Source organism: Pholcus phalangioides, unplaced genomic scaffold (genome assembly GCF_987345545.1).
Source record: "Pholcus phalangioides strain wild (caught in Gottingen) unplaced genomic scaffold, Ppha-v1.0 ptg000027l_1, whole genome shotgun sequence".
NCBI lineage: Eukaryota > Metazoa > Arthropoda > Arachnida > Araneae > Pholcidae > Pholcus > Pholcus phalangioides.
The window spans coordinates 13,188,394-13,211,000 of NW_028301617.1; the positions used below are offsets into that span (position 1 = coordinate 13,188,394).

The following is a 22,607-nucleotide window of genomic DNA, read 5'->3' on the forward strand; positions in this document are numbered from 1 at the left end:
TTTGGTCGTCCCGACTTTTTGGCAAAAGTGTCCCGGTTTTTCCCGTATTTTACACGAAGTCAACTTGAATTATTCTTTATTGAAGTCAAAGATTGAAATTATTTTTCAACTCATAAATTATATTGTGATAATTGCAACTACGAATGAGAGTATTAATCTCCCACATTTGTCTTGGAGAACGTTTTGTTTTGCGTGGAATTCTCATTTTAATCCACTGCAATTTTTGTAGTAATGCTTCATTTCCCACCATTGTGTTTTTCCGTAATTTCACCAATATTTGGCAACTTTGTTCGGATTTAGCGTCATTTTTGGCGATAATTGCAATGTCCCGTATTTCTCTCGAGCAAATATGGTCACCCTAGTTATGACAATAAAAGCGAAATCGTTAATTAATCAAAATACCGTTGGAGTTAGTTTTATCGTAAAATAGTTAACTAATTAACGATAAAAATAAATCCAACGGAATTTTGTAACGATTAACTGTCGTTTTTCTAATCAAAAATTAATTACGACACTAAAAACGAAATCGCTGATTTATCATCAATTACTTAACTATAATTAGCGATTACACTAAATCCATTACAACTTCAAGGCGAGTCCTATCAACACCACCTATAGAACAAGGCCTCTGCACGAAGCTCGTGACGTCACTGGAGGAGGCCATTTCCCCTATTGCCATTGGATATAGCAGGCCGATGCGATATCTTTCCCTTTTCATGCAATATCTGCCTTCATTGACGTCACAAGCTTCGTGCGGAGGCCTTGTGCTATAGGTGGTGTTGGTCCTATTCATTTCATGAACGTTCGTCATTCTTTCATATTTAATTTTATGATAAATATTATCAGTTATCAACAATGAATCCCCACGTGATAGCTCCAACTGATCATGCAGGCGGACGCTCCCGCGAGCGGTGCACTGTAACCACCACCACCGGCTAGAATCGCGCGGGATCATCTCGATTTCTGCAACTGCCGCTGTTTAAGCGATAAATCGAGAAGCGATGCACTATGGACGTACCCTATTAAGTAAATAAAATCATTTTCTTCTGCGATCTTTGCTCTTCCATAATATAAAGTTTTTTCGACCACGACAGTAACTGTGCACTTTATGCAGTTGAAGCTACAAATCTCAAACGTTTAGACACAGAATTCTCGAATGCTTATTATGTGTTAGTGAGTATGAATTATTATATTAATTAGTAATGTCTAAGAGTGATGTGTAAGCATGTGAGCAGCATAATTGGAATGAAGCAACCTAGTGCTGCATATGCAAGTTAAAATTAAAACTATACAAACGGTAAGACATTTTTTTTCCCCTTTGCTAACTGTAGGAAAATGAGAGGAAATAAAATTTCATGCTGCGTAAATTTAATTTGCAACAAGAAAAACAGGAACTCGTATAAGTTTTTCGGATCCTGGCCAAACTGCAATGGAATTTAGGACCTGGTGCCAGGGCCTCCACCAGAAGAGTCGAGCACACAAGCACGAGTGCCAATTCACCCTTTAACATAAAGATTTGTACACCACCTACATTTAACTGCATTGATCATTAGCGTTATAATAATTACAGCCCGAAGTTTAGGAACTAAAAATGGTCGAAATAGGAAGGCAAAAAGGCACTTAAAATACCTGAAATAGGCACTAAAAAAAGGCATTTATAATTTTTGGAAGGAAATATAACTAAAAACTAAGGTATTAAGGGTCAAAAAACTAGCTGAAAAATTGGTTGCACTTAATCCATCAACTGTTTTAATTATGGTTTATAATTTCATTATTATCCAAGTTATATTGATTCAAGCCCAAAATAAAGTATTTGAAGTTGTTCTTCGGGCCAATTTCAGGGCCACCATTACCAGACGCGGGGCCCGAAGAGAAAATGATCTCAACGGGTGCCTTCGAGTTGCGAATAATTCTCGTTTATTTGGAGCAATCACTATCATTTCTATAGTTGAAACATAGCTATCTTGTTCTATTCTATTGTAAAAAATATATATTCCCCTCATACGTATGAGGGACTCCTCCAAGAATGGGGCCCCTGTGTGGCCGCATTAGTCTGATACCCCCTGAGGGCGATTCTGGTCAATTTAACTGAATACCAAAAAAAGCTATGGTTGTTTGCAGTGCATTTATAGTGTAAAAAACAAAATTAAAACAACATGAGGCCCCCAGAATCCTGTCTTCTCCTAGCTCACCTGTGTGAGTCATGATGTCAACTGATGATCTCTTGGGACTATCACCGATCTCCTCCGATGAGATTGTCCACACATACAATGCTTGAGCGAGACATATAACGTGAAGCATGTGGAGAAGCAAATCACAAATTTTCCTCTGCTCTTCTAAAAGTGGGCCGCGTTCATCTGAAACAAAATTATTCACGTCTAACATCATCCGGTCAAAGCAAAGTTAATATGCATGGCAACACCGAGTTCCCTATTTTTCAGATCACTAATTCACGTTCAAATGGGTCTGGAAGGCGGGGCTTTCTGATGATTCCAATTGATACTGAGAGTTGGAAGATTTTAAAAAGTGTAATTCTTTTGTTTTCAATGCTCAAAATATCCAAGTTTGCATAATATGGCCCCTGAAATGCACCAATAAACTTAAAACTGCTAAAAATAGGTCATTCAAAAAAGACATTTTTTTTCAGACAAGCATGAAAATAGGCATTTTGCCCGAACTTCCGGGCACTAATGATAATATAAATATATCAATTATAAAATTTGGGATTCTTGTCGTGAAAACATCGTAATTGACGTTGTGTGGGGCATAAATTAAATATTTGAAGTTTAAAAAGTATAGAGTAAGCGATGTCGAAAAAACGTCGTATAAACGGGGTTCCAGTGGTAATAAGGGCCCTTTCACACGGAGCGGGTCCGGAAGAAGTTTTAACAATTGGAATATACTGCGCCTTTCAGACGAGCCGAAAAATCTCCGCACCTAGGAAATGTTCATGCGGGTCCGGACGTCGTCCGCATGTGTCAAAACCTAAGTGCGGGCTCCGCATCCGCACATAGAAGTTTTGACAATAGGTTTATTCGGGGCTATTCAGACGATGCGGAGCGAATTCGTCCGCATCTTTGGCTACTTTTTGAAGGTGATTTTTCACGGAATTTTTTTAATTATTTGCCATAAATACCCTTAAAAACACCATGTGATGGTCCCTGCTCGTTAATATTATGTACCTACATACGTCTATCCCTCCGTTTCCTTCTGAGATGGAGATATAGCAACTTCAACTGCCTTTTGTCCATATTTCACAATTTTATACAATAAAACGTGTCAACAACGGCCATTGGCGGGACCAAAATTATAAGCCGTTCTGTTCATTACGAATATTTAACTGACTACATACTTTAATAACTTTTAAATTTAATTTAAAAATTTTAATTTTTTTCTTTTTAAAATTATTTAAAAATATCTGAAATATTATTTTAAATATTTGTCATTTTTTAAAATTTTTAATCTGTTAATTTTTTTAAACTTAAAAGAAAAATACTTTCATTAAACAACGTTATCCACGTACGGTGTTCACTCAGGGCCGGATTAAGACGTTTGAAGACCCTAGCACTTGAATATTTTTGGTGGTTCCGTCGATACCTACAAGTATATTTTACTCAATATTTAGACTATAAACTTAAAAAAATGAAATTTTATATTTCAGAAGTGACTAATCTAAGGATGGGATTTCACTCTAAAAGGTTTATGAAAGTTATTTTATAAAACTTGAAAAAAGCAACTAATAAATTGCAAGTGCAACCGATAAATTTATTAGTTGCTTTTTTAAAAGAATTATTATAAAATTTTTATAGTGTAATCCGTACTTGAGGCCGGGATTATACTATAAAGTTTTGTAAAAGATCTTTTATAAAAGTTGAAAAATTCAACCAATAGGCGCATCGGTTGTATTCAAGCAAATGCAACCGGTGATCTTAATGGTTGAATTTTTCACGTTTTATCAAAGAGCTTTTACAAAACTTTTATAGTGTAATCCCGGCCTAAGACAGAATTGTGATGTGAATATTTCTAAGCACAGACATTTTAAAAATTCCAAACCCCTCCCTTTTTTTATACTTGCAAATTCTTTGATATTTGCTGAATTTTTTTTTTTTGGAACATCGAATATTTTGGATGTTTTTGGATTGGATTTTTCGAACATTGGATGTGTTTTTGGAATTTTCTTTCATATTTTTCCGAAAAGACAGATTTTTTTTCAAAATTTTTTGAAAATATTTTAAGATATTTTCTCCCATCGACTAGTGAGGATCGGAATGGAGGCATCTTTAGGCTCAATGATAAAAACCACCAAAGAATGCCTCTAGGCCGCCTATGGGCACTGAATCAGGGGTGAAGGAGAAAAATAATTACAAAAATTGCGAAAAAACAGTTTTTATGCACGAATTTCGAACTAAAGATGCGGGCGATTCGTCCGCATCTTCAGCGCTCGTTTGAAAGGGTATGCGGACCCGCGTCCGCTCCGTGTGAAAGGGGCCTAAGTGCGGGCTCCGCATCCGCACATAAAAGTTTTGACAATAGGTTTATTCGGAGCTATTCAGACGATGCGGAGCGAATTCATCCGCATCTTTAGCTACTTTTTGAAGGTGATTTTTCACGGAATTTTTTTAATTATTTGCCATAAATACCCTTAAAAACACCATATGAGGGTCTCTGTTCATCAAATACGATGTACCCACATACGTCTATCCCTTTGTTTAATTCTGAGATTGAGATATAGCAACTTTAACTGCCTTTTGTCCATACTTTACAATTTTATACAATAAAACCTGCCAACAACGGCCACTGACGGGACCAAAATGATAAGCCATTTAATTGACTACATACTTTAATAACTTTTAAATTTAATTTAAAAATTTTAATTTTTTTCTTTTTAAATTTTTAAAATTATTTAAAAATATGAATACCTGAAATATTATTTTAAATATTTGTTATTTTTTTAAATTTTTTAACTGTTAATATTTTTAAACTTTAAAAAAAATACTTTCATTAAACAACGTTATCCACGTACGGTGTTCACTCAGGGCCGGATTAAGACGTTTGAAGACCCTAGCACTTGAATATTTTTGGTGGTTTCCCCGATACCTACAAGTATATTTTACTCAATATTCAGTCTATAAACTTAAAAAATGTAATTTTATATTTCAGAAATGACTAATCTAAGGGTGGGATTTCACTATAAAAGGTTTATGAAAGTTATTTTATAAAACTTGAAAAAAAGCAACTAATAAATTTATTAGTTGCTTTTTTTTAAATAATTGTTATAAAATTTTTATAGTGTAATCCGGCCGGGATTATACTATAAAGTTTTATAAAAGAACTTTTATGAAAGTTGAAAAATTCAACCAATAGGCGCATCGGTTGCATTCAAGAAAATGCAACCGGTGCACACACACACACATTTTGCATTCAAAAAATTCAACCAATAAGATAATATTGGTTGAATTTTTCACGTTTTATCAAAGAGCTTTTACAAAACTTTTATAGTGTAATCCCGGCCTAAGGCTGGTATTACACTATAAAACTTGAAAAATGTAACCAATAAACACATCTGTTACATTCGAGCGAACTTAACTGATCGGCCTATCGGTTGCATTTTTCAAGTTTTATAAACTAACTTTTATAAAACTTTTATACTGTAATCCCAGCCTAAGACAGAATTGTGACATGAATATTTCTAAGCACAGACATTTTGAACGTTCCCACCCCTCCCCTTTTTTTCTACTTGCAAATTCTTTGATATCTCCTGAATTTTTTTTTTAGGAACATATTAGTTTTGGATGTTTTTGGATTGGATTTTTCGAACATTGGATGTTTTTGGAATTTTTCTTTCATATTTTTCCGGAAAGACAGATTTGTTTTCAAAATCTTTGAAAATATTTGAAGACATTTTCTCCCATCGACTACTTGTGAGGATCGGAATTAAGACATCTTTATTCCCATATTCTATGTGGCTCTAAACTAAACCACCAAAGAATACCTCTAGGCTGCATATGGGCACTGAATCAGGGGTGAAGGAGAAAAACAGTTACAAAAATTGCGAAAAAATAGTTTTTATGCACGAATTTCAACCTAGAGATGCGGGCGAAACACCCGCATCTTCAGTGCTCGTGCGAAAGGGTATGCGGACCCGCTTCCGCTCCGTGTGTAAGGGGCCTAAGTGATTAACACTCGGGAATTTTCGAGAAATTCCATTTCCGTTGGCTTTATACAAATACAACGCCACAACAGGCAAATTGCCCAACGAGGTGGCTGACTTAAGAACATCGTGGATCCCCGAGCCATTTTTTGGAGGCCCTACCTACTACTGCTACACCACACATGCAACCCCCCCCTCCCCCACCCCCAACGAATCGATACATGCGGGAAGGTACGTGTAGTGAAACCTGACGTGAAGTTTTTTTTGTTTCTCTGTAATGCTTGTTATGTGTAGTGCTGCAATCTGCCACCAGTTTTTCTAACTATGAGTGAAGTGTTATGATTGAATGATTTATCGTTGTAGGACTGTTGCTCTCTGTGACGAGACTTTTTTACGGGGAGATCGGCTCGCATTTGCGCCTTGAAGTTGGGAACCACAGAAAACCAACTTCAGCCGACCACCACTGTGGGGTTCGAACCCGGATCCTCGCATCGCGAGTCCGTCACTATAACCACTCGACCACCACAGCGGCGGGGATTCGGAAATCCTACGGATGACATTGCATTCTGCTGTATATATACGGAACGTCGGACACACTTGATCCCAAATATTTTCTTCGTATCAGCATCACTCGTTACTATATTAGTTATCTGATTATAAACACAGCAAAATAATTTTAATGCGTGATAAATTTTTCCTAAAAAAATTAAATTCTTAGCAGATAATATTGCACCTTGAAAATTGAAAGGTATCCGAAGGTTTTGGGTTTATCTTTTCAGCATCTCAGATTGATAACATAAAAATTTCCCCCACTCCCAAAAAAAACTGCTCATATTATTCGAACGCTCGAAAAAAGGAATTTATAATGCAAATAGTGCACCCAAGATCGATTTCTTGTTTTAGTCATCTGGTCTTGAATGCCTTTACAATTTATATTCCCACGTGTAATACATATATTCACGCACAAAAGATGGAAGAACAATCATTTTTCAGGGTGCAATATTACCTGCTAAGAATTTAAATTTTTAGGGAAAATTTATCATCCATTAAAATTATTTTGCTGTGTTTATAATCAGATAACTAATGTAGTAACGAGTGATGCTGATACGAAGAAAATGAGTAAATCCTTTCAATTTTTCTTGGGCCATTTGACATAATAACAAATAAATAAATATGGCGATTCAATGATAAACTTCTTTAAGTGAAATACATAACACATATCGTTTGTACATTCAATAAGAGACGTTTCTTATATCCACATTTGATACTGAAATGAAGAAAAATACTATCTGTGTAGTTGACAGTATGAATTGGGAAAGTTCCGTTGATATTTAAGTTTTCATGTCAATCAATAAAAGATTCGCAGAAAACTACTTAAGCTCGATGAGGGGCAAAAACCAATTCAAACTTCTCACAGAAAAAAAAAAAAATTATAATAAAACAGACTTTTTAAAATAGATTTTGGAAGAGTTCTTACTGAATTATTTCCCTCTAACACTCTTCAAAGAGGTGCAGGTTCTTCCACTAAAATATTGTGGTAAAGGTAAGACATACTTTTATGCTAAGCCATATTTGCTTGAAGCTACCAATTTCATTTGAACTCTTTCCAGAAGGAAATTGAGATTTTTCAGATAAGAAAGGGTGAAAACTTCCGGTAATAAAATTGCATTCGCTTGGCTTCTCACCAGGGTGGGCCTTATCGTGTGCTTCCAATTTCTGCTGCTGGAAAACGTTTTTAAACAGATGATGCACTTGTGCTGCTTCTTTCCACTATGGACCTTTTTGTCAGATTTTAAACTAGAGAAAATGTTTTGCACACAGATTTGACACTCGTGTGGCTTTTCTCCCATGTGGACTAGCATGTCTAAATCAGTTACGAGAGAGAGAATGTTTTATCACAGATATCAGATTCATGTGGACTCTTTTGTGAATGTTTAAATGACTACTTTGAGAAAATTTTTTATGACAAATGCCACACTCATGTGGTTTCTCTCCAGTGTGGACTCTTTTGTGAACGCTTAAACTGCTACTTTGAGAAAATGCTTTATGACAGATATCACACTCATGTGGCTTCTCTCCAGTGTGGTGGACTCTTTTGTGAATGTTTAAACTGCTGCTGTTAGAAAACGTATTGCTACAAATATCACACTCATGTGGCTTCTCTCCTGTGTGGTGGACTCTTTTGTGCATTTTCAAATTGCTGCTGTTAGAAAACGTTTTACGACAGACTTCACACTCGAACGGTTTCTCTCCGGTGTGAACCCTGTGGTGTAATTTTAGATGGGACAGTTGAGAAAATGTTTTACTACAGATATCACACTTATATGGCTGCTCTCCAGTGTGCAATCTTTTGTGCATTTTCAAATTGCTGCCGTTAGAAAACGTTTTACGACAGACTTCACACTCGTATGGCTTCTCTGCAGTATGGACTCTTTCGTGTAGGTTTAAATGGTCCATTCGGGAAAAGGTTTTGCTGCAAACTTCACACTTGTGTGGTTTCTCTCCTGTGTGCACTCTTTGGTGTAGGTTTAAATGGCCCATTCGAGAAAACGTTTTGCTACAGACCTCACACTTGTGTGGCTTCTCTCCCGTGTGCACTTTTTTGTCCATGTTCAAGTTGCTGCTACTAGAAAGCATTTTACTACAGATATCATACTCATATGGCTTCTCTGAAATATGTACTTTGTGGCATCATTTTAAATGAAAAAAGATGAGAAATGTTTTTTTTACCACAGATATCACACTGTGTGTGTTTTCCTATGGTGTAGACATTTCACAATAAAATCTTTACAGACATTAGTCTAAATCATTCCCTCTCATTTCTGCAGCACTGACATTCATGTGAGTTTTCTTCAGTTAGAAATCGATCAGAAACTATAGATTGTGCTTAAATTGGAACCAAACTGATGTTGCCTTCATCCACATCATTCTTGTTCTTAAAATGTGTTTGAATAGAGAGCAGGCAGTCACACAGATTCTCTTGCAGTTTCTATGATTTTTGTAAAGTTTAAATTTCTCTCTTAAAATTTCTCTATAAAGATTTAGCTGTTCAATCCTACAGATTCTGATGGGAATCTCTGGTTACCTGCAAAAGAAAAAGTATAATCAGAAAATCTAAATCAAGGTTGGAAAGGTTTTGGGTAGTATGCCAAAAGCCATGACATTTACCAACACTGTTCAAAGCACCCACCTAAAAAACTATACATAAAAAATGTAAGTAAAAATATTGTCTACAACAGGGGTGCACACAATTTTTTCAGTCCGCAGGCCAGATATATGGTATTTCTGCTGCTCGCGGGCCATAAACTATGATATATACCATATGATCCGTATTTTATGGGGCATTTCTATTATTTTAGCCGCCCAACTTTATCTTTTTTTACAAAATGCCCCAATTTCTCCCTTATTTTCAACAAGGCTTACTCGAATTTTTGAAATCAACACTTAAGACTACTTTGATGACTTGTGAATTATATTATCATAATTATGACTATCATAGTCATGTTAAAAAAAAATCATCTCAAATATTAATCGTAATTGCCAAACATAAGTTTTTAAATGGTTTACATTTTCACCCATTGTGACTTTCAGCCCCCTATTTTCACCATTGCCAATTTCATTAATTAATTGTCTTAAAAATGTTTGTGGCTGTCATTGTCAACAATACTGGTTTTTGACAGTTTTTTTGGCCATAGTCAATGAATTCACACGCGTTTGACTAATTTCCTGAAGGCAATTGGAAATTTTGCTTGCCTTAAACAACTTGGTTTTACTGTAATAGTTGTACTTCAAATGCTTTCAACAATTATTTCAGCTTTAAAGCCAGGGACCCGATACCATCCCTCCCACATTAGAGAAATGGACTACTATGGTGGCAGAGATGTCATGGTCTGGGCAGGCATCATGCTGGAAGGCAGCACACACCTTCATGTGTATAACAGAAGGTTCTTGACTGCTAGTTGGTACAGAGAGATCTTAGAACCCTATATTTGACTTTTAAAGGGGTGCAGTTGGCCTTATGTTCCTGTTCATGGACACACTCGTCCACATTGAGCTCACCTGGTCAATGATTATCTGGAAAGTGAGAATATTCAGCGTATGGATTGGCAAGCCAGATCTCCTGATCTAAACCCTATAGAACATGTCTGGGGCGCTCTCGGAAGGGAAATGGAATCCTGTAATCCCCTTCCAAGAACCATACAATGCATTAATAACTCCTCCATCGATAAATTTCCATCCTGTTGAAAATTTTAAACACTTTGATCATTTTGATACCCGAGCTCTTCAAATGTAAGTATTTTCAGAAAATCAAGTCTCTCTTCATAGCTTAAGCCCTGTGTGCCATCTAGAGCATGTGTGGCTCTTCTCTGAGTCAATGTCAATGTCCAAGGGAATCACGAGGCCTTCAAATGTTACACGGAGGAATCATCACAGAGTAATTTTGAGATAACCAAATCCACACAAAGCAGCAGGTAACAACTAGTAAGTTATGTAACTACTGCACTTGTATAAACACTGCTTTGAATTCTTTTATTTGCATACAAAAATTGGCGTTTTATTTCTCATGTATGATTTTGACAGTTTTGCACAGTAATGTGGTTTTAACAATATACTGTCTAAAACTTTGCCAACCCTGTTTAAAACATCCGTGTCTCCAAAGAGTACAGTAAAAACCTGTTAATTCGTCACTCCTGTTAGGTCATAATTTTTTTTCGGTCCCATCTACCTTTCATAGATAAATATTATTAAACCCTTGTTAACTCATTGCTAATTTCGGTGAACTCGTCACTATGGAAAAGTTTATAGAGAGAGAGAGGAACAGATGATTTTTCTGTTTCTTATATTGATTATACTCCCTTTAAAGAAAGAGCTTGATAACATCATTGCCTTCATCCATCATTCAAAAGTGATGATTGAACTGTTTTGTAGTGGCACGTAAGTCGAAAGACTTATATACCTCAACCAAACAGTTCAAGTAATGAAAGTTACATTGAGAAAGATCGTTTGTGCTAATTGCATAAGTGCCAATTCACAGACTTGAAAAATCTGTAGTTTATTCCAGATGACACACATCAAAGAAAACGTGTCAAACAAATAAATTGGAAAAACCAGGGATTTTTTGAAATTGCAATGGGTGACCATATATAAATCCCATTTTTCCAGGATGCATTTTTCCCTCTCCTGATTTTTTTAGTAGTAATTACCCACTTTGCTTGCTTTAATCATCATATTTGGTGACAATTACCAATTTTTCTTAATTGAAATCCTGATTTTCATATTTTTCCTGAGAAAATGGAGAAACGGTCAACCTGAAATTACAAGGACTGGAAGAGTATTTTCTTTAGGAATTTTCCATTCAAAGAAGTTCAGTTTGAGGACTTTTGATACCAAGCTGCAAGATTACTTTGAAAAAATTACAGCCTGCTGCTGCATTTACCCCGGGTTGACCCTGTATATATAATTACTTACAGCTTTAAACACTGCTGTAAAAAGAATTGGAAGGACCAAAGGATTTCTACCTTCACAGTCTTACATCAGAGCACACTAAAGATAAACTTTCGGCTACAATTTCTGCTGCATTATAAACAATATCCGTCTAGAACATCTAAGGAAAAAAATGAAAAATTTGGATAATAATCACACGAATGGTACACAGTTACAAAATCTATACATAAAAAATTGATTTTCTCTGTGTGTGTCTACCTGCGTGTGTATGCTCTCTATAGAAATCTACAATTTTAGATTGATTGTCGCCAAATTTTACATATATATACCACACAGGGCCACAGATTGTGAATGATAGGCTACTTTAAAAAATTTCAGAGGCGGGCAAATGCCCGAAAAGGGCGAAAAACAGTTTGGGCAGCACTGGTTTTTGGGCCTCAACAATCACTTTCGGAATGTTTACCTTGGTTACAGTGGTTCCCTAGCAATACGTTTCAGATACGCATGTGCCTGTACAATGGTTTGTCACTTCTTTAATGCTGCCAGAAATTGAAGAAAACCCAGGCAACACTGGGTATTATAGCTATTGACTTATATTTTTTCAAAACATTAGACTAAACTTAAATTTTTCATAGCGTTTCTGAAAGCCATTTCTGTAACGGTAGGAAATGTTGAAACTAACAGATCTGCCCACAGGTCATTAAAAAGAATTTTCTTGTTTGACAGCGTATGGGTTATAGACAAGAAATTGTGGCACTAAGTTGTACAAATATTCAAATAAATAATGACGTTTTAATCTAATCCTTAAATGAGATTTAAAAAAAAGATACATAATTGATAAAAAAATTATTCAATACAAAAACAAATAATAATTTACAGTTGAATTTTGGATATTTGATAAGAGTAATATTTTGTTCCATTGACGCTTTCCCCCATAAGTGAGACAGGACATGAGGGAGGTGGTCTGTCTGTGGTAGGTCTGAGAAGTGTACTAGAGAAGGAAGCCTATAGCAGGGATGCAAGTACCACTCATCTAGAGATGTAAAATTCTTGAGAATATTTTCATCGAGGAGAATATTCTCTGTTAGGACTACTATTATAAATAACTTCAGAATATTCTTATAAGTTCTTGATGAGGATATCCTCCTCTTATTTAATATAGTTACATATAATATCCTTGAGAATATTCTCTGCAAGGACTACTTTCATAAATTAATGGGGAATATTCTTATACAAAATAATAAGAATTATTCTGAAGTTATTAATAATAGTCCATGAGAATATTCTTCAGTTACCGAAATCTTTCCAGAGAGTATTATCAAGAATATATGTAATAACATGTATTATAATAAATAATCTTGATAAATAACTTGAGAATAATTATTTTTGATAAGAATATTCTCTAGTAATTTATAATAGTAGTCCTTCGAAAGAATATTCTCCGGAGAATGTCCGTCTCTCTTCCCATCAAGAAGATGAGTATATTGAAGTTTATAGACCACAATATTAAAGTTTGAAAGCAAGAAAATTAAACCAACATGGGGCTGAATTGCACACAAAAATTTTAAAGAAATGTGAGTGATACAGAATTTAAGTGTATGTGCATTGAAGAAAAATGAATATTCTCGATTATTATCCAATTTTTACATCCATTTCTCACCTCACATCTCTACACTCATCCACTTTGGAACAGCAAACTTTCATTTTTGGAGTAGAAATTTCGAAAATGGAGCAGGAGTTAAAACGGAATATATCTGCAATATAAGGGGTCATTTTCCCTAAAATGCTGAAAGTTTCGCCAAAAATGGTTAGATAATTTGACAGGTTTGACAAATTCTAAATAAATTTTCTTCACAAATTAAAGTAAGCCTAAGCAATACTGAAATGACAAAACCAACTATTTGACTTTTTTCAAAACATACAAAGGCATTCTAAAAGCAAAAGCAATAATTTACATCCCCCCCCCCCCAGACAACATATATAGCACAATAAAAAAAAACTTAATTTTTTACTCAAACGGCAGAGGCCCTCAAATAATTCAGGAACATTCAATGCAATCCATCCCTGCATATGCATTTTCGGTCATCTGGCAACCCTAGACCATAGCATGCCTTCTCGGAGCCCCATGGTAGAATTTTCTTTGGGGCTCTCCTTGAAAGGGTTATGAAAGATTATTATGAGAAATAAGTGTAAACTTTCGGTGGGGCTCCCATTCAGCTGGGGGGAGGGGGGGGGCCCATTGCCTCAGCCTAGTTACGGGCCTGCCTAGATCCACTGCCAATGTTTTTGTCATATCAGAGCTCTTTCGGCACCTATGATGAAACTTTCCGAAACATGCTCCGCGGCCACGCCCCTGAAAATGCATCCTGAGCATCAAAACTCCTGAATACACTATTGATCTGTATTTACCCGAGTCCACACCAGCCTCGTTCTGTTGCGAAGCGCTATGACGAGTAGCAATAGTGGGCTCAAATCAGGGCAGAGAAGTGCTTAGAACAACGTTAAATGGAGCGAGGTGTGAACCATTATTTCATACTTTGCCTGAAATGACCAGGCATTGTATAAAATGCCTGGATTTCATACTTTGCCGGTAACATGTACACTGCAAGGAGATTTTCAGAAGCACTCATTTTCACACTCCGATCGGCACAGGCTGTCAGCCAAGCGCGGATTCAGGGCAATGTGTTGGGAGGGGCGATCTATTTTGTGTACGTCGGTTCGGTTGTCCCATATTTTACGGCCAGACCAATTATTTCCCATATTATTCGGCTGCTGGGAGGGGCGATCGTACACCTCTGGACCCGCGCCTGCTGTCGGAATCAAAAAAACCTGCCTGCACCTGCATAACAACTCTTACCACAAACCGGAATTGGCACAAATGCGCAGGGATTCAGCACTTTGACGCACCTTGTAGCAAGAGAACTGTTTCAGATCATTTCTTGCACCCCTGCTATAGAGGACTTATCAGTGGGGGGGGGGGGCGGTGTTTGTTAGTCCACAAACTAAGAGTTTTTTTGGCATTCTCAGTAAAGGTAAAAGGTAGTATTAACACTATTTCATATTTTATAAAGAGTGGTTGATGACGTAAACATCATTCAACCCCCACTCCCATGTCATCAAAAGTTAGCAAATCCACTCACCCCCTCCCCTTATCGTTGCTGATGTAATGGGGTCATTCAAGTATAACGTTAGCATCGATGGGGGGGGGGGGTTAATGATGCTTATGTCATCAACCACACCCTTTATAAGAATAGAAGATATTTTTAGTGGTATTTCACAAGTTGTACCAAAGACAAGAAAAAACCTTTCCCTAGTTTTTGGGCACCTGAACTGACATTCTTTCTATTGATAAGTTCTCTATAGAACCACTATAGTGATCCCCAAATATCTCACTGATCCTTCAAGTGACCTGGAAATGTGTCTGGGCCGCTCAAGTGTTCCAGAAATATGTGCAGCGAAGCGAGCCGCTTAAGTGCTCTGGAACTGTGCTGCACGTCACTCATCTGTAAGTATGCTGCGGATCACTTAAATAAACTGGGAATGTGCAGCAGGCAACTTCAGTGATGTGAAACTGCACCTGCAGGCCACTTAAGAGCTCCAAAACTTTGGCGTGAGTCACTCAAGTGATTTGTAAATGCGTTGCGAGTGACTTAAGAGATCTGTGAATATGCCACAGGCCTACTTGAGTGATCTGAAAATGTGCCGCAGGCCGCTTAAATGCTCTGGAATTGTGCCACAGGTTGTTTAAGTGATCTGTAAGTGTGCCACTTAATTCATTTTTACAAAATTAAGTTTGAGGTGGCGGGCCACATTCAGTCCATGGGTCATAGGTTTAGCATATATGGCTTGGACGGTGGGTCGCAATGAATTTCTGGAAGAGAAATTTTGAGTTTTTAGCCTTCAAATAGCATTGAAATGAACAGAAACTAATTATATAAACATATAAAGGTATTTTATTCCAAAATTTAAATTAAAACAAATATTTTTTTTTGCATAAAAAAAAATCCAGGGGGTGCTCCATGAGCCCCGCTATGCCCCCTCCCCCCTTGCATCCGGTGTATGTCTCTAATCCCAATATGCATTGGCAGGTGGCAGGGGATATGCAGTCAAAAATGGCTAAAAATCTGCTGACGTAATACTTGAATGGCCCCTAAGAACTATTTATCTGATCAGAACAGTAATGCTTGGTTTTTAGAAGCTGCCATGGAAGCAGTTAGAGACGCAAAGTTTGCAGTAATTCAAAAATGGAATCCTGAAGCTTGTATGACTGTCATTATCGCATACTAGTCACAGTTTCTTACCGATCTCCAATATTATTGTTGGGTAAACATTGTCTGGTTCTTGTGTAGAAAAAATATGGATATATAATAATATTTCCCACATGAAACATGAAATATACTTTTGGGCTTCTCATGGATATGGTTCGGTTATTATTATCAGAAATTCCAGAGTCCTCCTGATGCAATCACATGAAGCGGTGTGCACCATAGATCTTACGAACATTCCCGAGGCTTGATAAATCTAATAAAAGCGCCCAAGTAGTGCAAGTGGTAAGATACTCATCTTCCACCATGAAGGTTACCATTAGAGTCTACTGGTTTTATCCCGGGGGACAAAACCAGTCAAAACCAAACAAGTTCTTTACCTACTCACCACTGATAGATGGCACATACATTTTCCACCCTTAGCTAATGTTAAATCCAATTTTCTCAAATTCGGATTCGAATAATTTCATTTTCAAATTTTATATTTTTGTGCATTGGGGTTGCTCTGAAATAATCATTATTCAATCCCCCCCCCCACAGTGTCATTAAAAGTATGCAAAGGCGATACAAAACTCTTGTCACCCCTTTTTTCTCCTGCTTACATATTATGGGGCCATTGAAGTATTGTTAGCAAATTTTTAGTCATTTTTGACCGCCTGTCAGCGAAATTTTGTCAGCACTGGCCCCTACCTCCTGATACATATTGGTGGGATCAGAAACGTATGCGGGAGGGGGGAGGTTATCTGATGTGGCTTGCCCCTCAAACCTAATTTTGTAAAAATGAACTAAGTGCCACATTTACAAATCACTTAAATGACCCGTGGCACAATTCTAGAGCATTTAAGTGGCCTGTGGCACATTTTCAGATCACTGAAGTAGGCCTCAAAGATCACTTTCACATTCAAAGATCACGTAAACAACCCTCGACACAGTTCCAGAACACTTAATTGATTGACATGTGGAACAGTTTTGGAGCCCCAGTGTGGTGTCACATCACTCAAGTTACCCGCGGAACATTCCCAGATTGATCCGTGGCATAATTACGGATCACTTGAGTGATACATGGCACAGTTCCAGAGCATTTAAGCGGCCCGGACACATTTCCAGAGCACTCGAAAGATCCGTGAAACATTTAGAGATCACTAAAGTGGCTATGTAGGGGAAATGCAGCGGATCAATAGGGAAAATGTTAGTTCAGGTGCCCAATAACTATCGAAAGATTTTATCTATTTTTGGTGCACCAAATAAGATGGCATTAAGGATATTTCATAAACGGTGGTTGATGTCGTAAGCACCATCCTAACCCTCCACCCTCCCACCTTGTCATCAAAAGTCAGCAAATCAGAAACCCCTTTCCTTCCCTCCATCGATGTTGATGTAATATTTGAATGACCCCTATTCTGAATGAATACAAAACAAAAGCCTGCTTTTGAAAGGGATGATCCAAATCGAGACTCACTATATATATATTGTTGCGGATAATTTTCCACAAGACTTCGAGGTTGCAAAACAATAAGCGGTTCGGTGGACAAACACAGATTTATTTACAGAACAACAATTTACACGTATTTACAGCCTAATCAGACAGCTAACAACTTTCTCGCAAACTTTAAACACGACTGACTGAATCTCCTTGTGCCTCTCTGAGCCTGTCTAGCCTGCCATCTTGTGAGCGCAACACTATTTATAACCACGACAGAAACTTCGAGAAATAGAACATTCCAGAAAATTCTATCTTACAGTTTCCTAGTCGGTGGCACTACTGTACGGAGTCCCTGGACATGTTCTTCTGGTAGAAGAGCAGCATCTATTGGTCGCCGAAACATCAGATCACCTGGCTTGCGAAGGTACTGTCCCATCAGCAATGGCGAGTATCCGGTGCTCTCGTGGGCAGTCCTTGGTAGCGGGCGCAGGATGTTCGGGACAATTACTTTGACGGGCGGCGCAAGCATCGCAATCCTTGCACCACTCGTGCACATCAGTCCTGGATTTGTCCCAACAGAATCGTTCACGGACCTTCTGTAGAGTCTTAATCAAGCCGAAATGTCCACCGGTTGGGCTTTCGTGCAATTCTTTCAGCACTTCTTTCACACGGCTCCTTGGCAGGACAAGTTGCCACCGGAACGTCTTTCCATCCTCCGACTCCCATCTGCGGTACAGCATGCCATCTCTCATCTCCAGAGAGTCTCATAGCGCCCAGTATCTCTTGGTCATCGGACTGGAAGAGGCGACGTCTTGCCACGCTGGTTTACTACCGGTGGATTCTTTCAAAACCATTATCGGCCTTACGTCATGATCTTCTAGTTGGGCCTTTCGGGTGTTCTCATCGCTCCACGGATCGTCACTTGAGACTTGTGATGTTACCTGTCTCTCTAGAGGGTTCACCGGTCCACACTCCTCTTCTGCATTGGGGCAACGACGACGGTAATGTGTACCCGGTCCTCTTGTCAGGGCGTTGGCATCTCCATGCGCTTTTTCTCTACGATGAAGCTGGATAGTCTTCTTCATGCCATCTGACCCTTGTGAGAGCACAGTTCCGGTCCTGCCATTGGTCTTCTTTCCATCGGCGATGCACTCTTTTTCTGCTTCTGGAATGTCCATCACTTTCTTTGGAGGTACTTCGTTATGACCACATCCGAGCAGGTCGATACGCTCCTTCGGCGTGTGCAGCTGGTCATTCTTCACGTCCATGGAAAATCAGTGTTTCCTCAAGAAGTCCACTCTGATGATGCACAGATCCCTTATGTCTGCCACGAAGACGGTGTGTCGATAGGTGACAGTGGTGAACTTCAGTGAGACTTCCAATTTTCCGCGCACAGTCATTTTCTCACCCGTGACTGTCCGCAGCGTCAACGATGGTGGTAAGTAGAGAAGTCGTTGCTGGAATTTCCGCGCCAGGTCCGTCCTGACAATGCTCACGTTGGCTCCGGTGTCGATGACCATCCTACACGGCAATCCCTCAATCCCTTACGTGGAGTACGTGGTCTCCTCCGTGCAGCTGCGAGACGTGGTACACTCGGATGGCGCATCTTCCGTACCGGTAGCTGTGACATATGCTCCGCAGGTGGCCTTTTTCGTGGAGTTTCCAGGTTCCCAACGACTTGTCTTTCTCGGTCTCACGATCGTTTTTGGCAATCTTCAGATCTTTCAGCTCTCTGACGCAGCAATGGAGGTGGTGACATCTATCACGGCTGCCTTCATGTCCTCTAACTTCATGGCTTCGATGCCTGATTTCATCTGGCCCATCAGAGACATCAGTTGGTTCAGCTGTTCTCGAATTTCGTCCATGTCCATTCTTCTTGTCTTCATACAAGTCTTCAATTATTCCACTTCTGATACCAAACTGTTGCGGATAATTTTCCACAAGACTTCGAGAAATGCAAAACAAGAAGCGGTTCGACGGACAAACACAGATTTATTTACAGAACAGCAATTTACACGTATTTTCAGCCTAATCAGAGAGCTAACAACTTTCTCGCAAAGTTTAAACATGACTGACTGAATCTCCTTGTGCCTCTCTGAGCCTGCCATCTTGTGAGCGCCACACTATTTATAACCCCGACAGAAACTTCGAGAAATAGAACATTCCAGAAAATTCTATCTTACAGTTTCCTAGTCTGCGGCGCTACTGTACGGAGGGGTTGGACCACTGTCTGAAGGGGCGGGGCTTTCTAGAATGTTCTCACCAATAGCATCTTCCTCATATGAACCGAAACCGGTATCAACCGATTTCGATATTTCTGCGAGCCATCGAACAAATCGCGCCATCTATCGCCTACAGACCGTAACAATATGAATTGATATTTTTCTCAAAAAATTACCTCTGACAAAATGCACACCATTTGCGTTTGCTGAATTGCGATACAATTTATTTATTTATTACATTTTTATACCGTCATTCATGAAACATTCCATGACCAACATCACATAATTTGTGGTTACCTTTTGTTTCCGGTATATTATACACACAAAAGAAATATATAAGCACAAAAATTATAGTCTTACCGAATTAAATATTAAAATTTATATTCATATGTGACATCTATAAAAAAAAACCCATCAATTCTCAATATACGGTATACTATATTGTCGCCAAATTTTCTATGTGATAAAACAGCAATATGTCGGCAACATAATTCTTCCAGATCCTAAAATGTAGATGGTGGCATTGCGCAAATTTTTTTTTTCCAGCTTATTGTTGCTATTTCCTTTTACTTTTTCCATGACGTTTTTTTCATACCATTTCCTGGCTTTTTTTCAGAGTTATGGCCGTTCACGCAATTAATGTATCTGCATCAGCTACAATTCAAAGGGCAGAGAAGCGGCATCGACTTCTGTATGAAGATGGGCCTGTGTTTGGGCAGTAACCCTAGTGCACAGCACCTTGCCATAGCATTTGTGGTGGTCCGAAGTTGATATTTTCAGGTATGGGGGGTGGGGCCCCATTGGCAAATTGGCAAGAAGCGACGTCCGAGCACGAATGCGGGTAGCAAAGCCATTTGCATGCACCATACATGAGCCGTACGAAATACAGCTATACAGGTGTTTGATTAAATAACAATTATTAATCTTAGTATATTATATATATATATTTTATTTCCATGTTTTCAATCGTTTTTTAGTATTGGGAGGGGGGGGGGTAACCCTGATGCCAAAGTGGGTTTGGCGATAAAAAAAAGTCGCCAAATCATGGTATACCATATATTGGGAATTTACCCAATGGGACGAAATTGCTGCTGTACACGCACTTACTAACACTGTAGACCCTCTCACACAATAGATCTGCATGGAATACACCACCTTGCACTCACACACACATGCATACCAGTCTTTTCATTTATAGAAAGATATGGGTACTCAATGCATATATATATATATATTTTATAAATAACGTGAACCTCACGTATTCGCAAGGGATCAGCAGGATCTGTCCAGGGTATTTGTTAATGTTAGTAGACACTTTAGTGTAGTTTACAAAGAGATAATACTGTGGGGAGAGAGAGAGAGGGGGTGTTTTCAATAGACAAATTATCTCCCGAAAATCCATTGCAATGGAAGGGTGAACGTCATTGCAAATGGTAGCATGAATAGACTCGTGGAGAAAGGGTGGGGGAGAGGGAAAGTGGTCGAAATTGAGACAAGTCCACTTCAAACACAAAAAACAAGGTATTTTCACGAACCTCCCCGGTCTTCTATACAGGAATTAAAGAGTTAATCTTGGCCCAGCTAAAAGATGTTTTTTTTTTGGGGGGGGGGGGGACAAGCATAGTTCCCACATCCTGGAGCAAATTCCCTAGGCTGGGACCTTTACGGGCTGCTTTATAGTGAATTTATAGGCATGAGAATCGTCCCAAAACTACTTATCCTTCAGGAAATGATGAAACAGTGAACAAGTTACTAGTGCTTTACGCATACTACACGTACTTTCATTCACTGCGAAAAAGCACAGCTTACCGGTGATGTTAATCTCTAGTCACCGGAAACCACGTACAGCTTCGGTATAAGAGACACGCCAAGTTGGCGACTTCTTCCCGACAATAAGTTGCCATCGTCTGCGCACTCGGGTTCCTTGTTGTTCGGCTGGGTTGTCGTCATTCCAGAATGTTCTATTCTTGATACAAAAATACGGCTACATGGTGCTGGTTGTTGCTTTCTCTTATTCCTAACGCGTCTTTTGAATTTTCCAACTGTCATTTTGTCATAAGTGATTCTCTCTCCCTCTATTTTCTTCCAAATGACGTCACCCCATAGCCACGACATTTTGAAAACCGTTGGTAGATGAGATCTTTTTTCGTGATCGAGAGCTTGATTTCCACAATGTAGTGCGTGTATTGGATTAATTATTGGATACATCGCGCTGGCAAAAAGAATCGCCAGCATAAAAAAACAACAGAAACCAACATCGTCAGATTTTTCTATCGTCTCTCAGGTTGTACCTTTAACATTTTCCTTTATTTAAACAGTGCCCATATTTTATTTATACCCTGATCGCTTTATTATTTAAACAAGCGTCTCCGCTTTATTTACCCTGATTGATTTATTTTTATCCACAGTTTCATTTTCTAAACAACATGAAACGCTGTCGTTTATTTAAAAGTGTCTGGATGCCTTATGTTGTTTTAATTATTATGTGCTTGTTGGTTTCCGTTGCTGGCGATTTTTTTTTTTTCGGCGCCCGTAATGTGTCTAAGGGCCTTGGCGACTTTTGATCAAGTCATCGAACATGTTTGGAGCCAAAAAAGTCGCCAAAAATCGCCAGGCTGTCCCTTATACCGAAGCGGGTCCCTTTACGCATACTTCACGTACTTTCATTCACCGGGAAAAAGCACAGCTTACCCGTGATGTTGATCTCTAGTCACCGGAAACCACGTGCACCGATGAGAGAATGTGGTAATTAATGCACCGATGACTAATTAGTGAAACTTGAAAAAAAATATATCGCGATAAATGAGGGCGCAAATACAAACGCTGACCGAAGCCACAAATACAAAATGAAAGAGAATTGCTCCCTTCCGCCAGTTTGTTTATAAATTTTCTTTAGTGTTGCCAAAACTGAAAACTAAATACTAAATAGAGTCTGCAAAACAAATGACGTTTGTTGACCATATATTATAAAATACTAAAAATGATAAATTAAAATGTATTTCAAGATACCTAAATACGTTGGACTTGACAAGAATTGTCTGGTGTGTATCATTGTCATAAATGTGAGAAAAGACGATGTCTTCATAGAAAATAATTCAGAA

At 38.4% G+C, this 22,607-nt stretch overlaps 1 long non-coding RNA gene across 1 annotated transcript; it reads right to left on the reverse strand.

Moving 5' to 3' along the window:
- Positions 1–7,331: 7,331 nt before the first annotated feature.
- On the reverse strand, positions 7,332–22,389 carry LOC149068478 (uncharacterized). The gene is made up of 2 exons (XR_016195190.1): positions 22,198–22,389; positions 7,332–9,236 (listed from the first exon to the last, which is right to left on the reverse strand). It is a non-coding gene; the product is annotated as an uncharacterized LOC149068478 (long non-coding RNA).
- Positions 22,390–22,607: the final 218 nt, after the last annotated feature.